The sequence below is a fragment of the Sceloporus undulatus genome, chromosome 11, assembly GCF_019175285.1.
Source record: "Sceloporus undulatus isolate JIND9_A2432 ecotype Alabama chromosome 11, SceUnd_v1.1, whole genome shotgun sequence".
NCBI classification, from domain to species: Eukaryota; Metazoa; Chordata; class Lepidosauria; order Squamata; family Phrynosomatidae; genus Sceloporus; species Sceloporus undulatus.
In genome coordinates this window covers 7139976-7140867 of record NC_056532.1, presented here as the reverse complement: position 1 = coordinate 7140867, position 892 = coordinate 7139976, and the positions used below count along the sequence as shown (strand labels likewise).

Here is an 892-nt window from a genome sequence, read left to right as displayed (position 1 = left end):
TCTTTTTGCCTGTTTCTTTGTTGTCACATCCCCTGAAAAGACTTGGATGAACTTTACGAAGGATGAGGAGGGAAAAGGGGAGCCGGGCAGACATTAAACGGCTTTGTAATAAAGAAATTTCACTCCTAGGGGAATCTTAAAACAAAGGTATAGCTTGCCATAGTGCTGAGGGTTGCATAAGGAATCTTTACTTTGTTGTTTCCATTGCCGTGGATGATAACAACCTTTGCTCTGGGTGCAAACAGATAGAGTCTGGAGCATGGATTTAAACCAGCCTTTGGACCTTATCTGCTTCCGTTTCCAGCCGTAAGATAACGTCCCAGTTCTTCCCGCTAGACTAAACTAAACGTATCGCTGTAAAAATTCCCCCCAGAAGGAAAGTCAACATGGCTCTTGCCTCCAAACCTCTCCAAATCTGGTGAGAATCCATTACCCTCCAATGGTCCCAGTTTGGCAAGGACAGTCCCAGTCGATCCTTCGCCATCCTGTCTTTGTATCTGCTCTTGCAATATCTGTTTCTCCCACCGTTTCCCGCTTTGTCCTCGGCCTGCTTCCATCGCCGCAAACCGAATTCAAAGTGCCCTTATTTTGCCATCTTGACCATGCTCCGGTGTTGACACATTGGTGAAATGTTGGGGGGTATGCAAGTATGTGTGGTGCCCCTTTTAAAATGAATGTATTGCACATCCTGAATGTTGTATCAGACCACCTCAAGCTCTCCAAATCCAATGAAAACCCCAATGAAATAATAACAACCATCCCAGGTCCCCATCAGAGCGCATTTCTTGTTCAGCTTAAGTCACACCGTTCTGAACATAAGGTTTTTAGCGCCATTGGGAGGCTAGGGAAACACAGGTTTTCAGGTGCAGCATTCAAAGACATAGCCGTGTTA

General features: G+C 45.6%; 2 protein-coding genes across 2 annotated transcripts in view; both read left to right on the top strand.

The window, feature by feature from the left end:
* The window catches only part of SHPK (sedoheptulokinase), a 938822-nt gene that overhangs the window by 861496 nt on the left and 76434 nt on the right, over nucleotides 1-892 (top strand). The window lies entirely within an intron of this gene.
* Nucleotides 1-892, top strand: part of ITGAE (integrin subunit alpha E) — a 35602-nt gene that overhangs the window by 1077 nt on the left and 33633 nt on the right. The gene's annotated exons all lie outside the window — the stretch shown is intronic.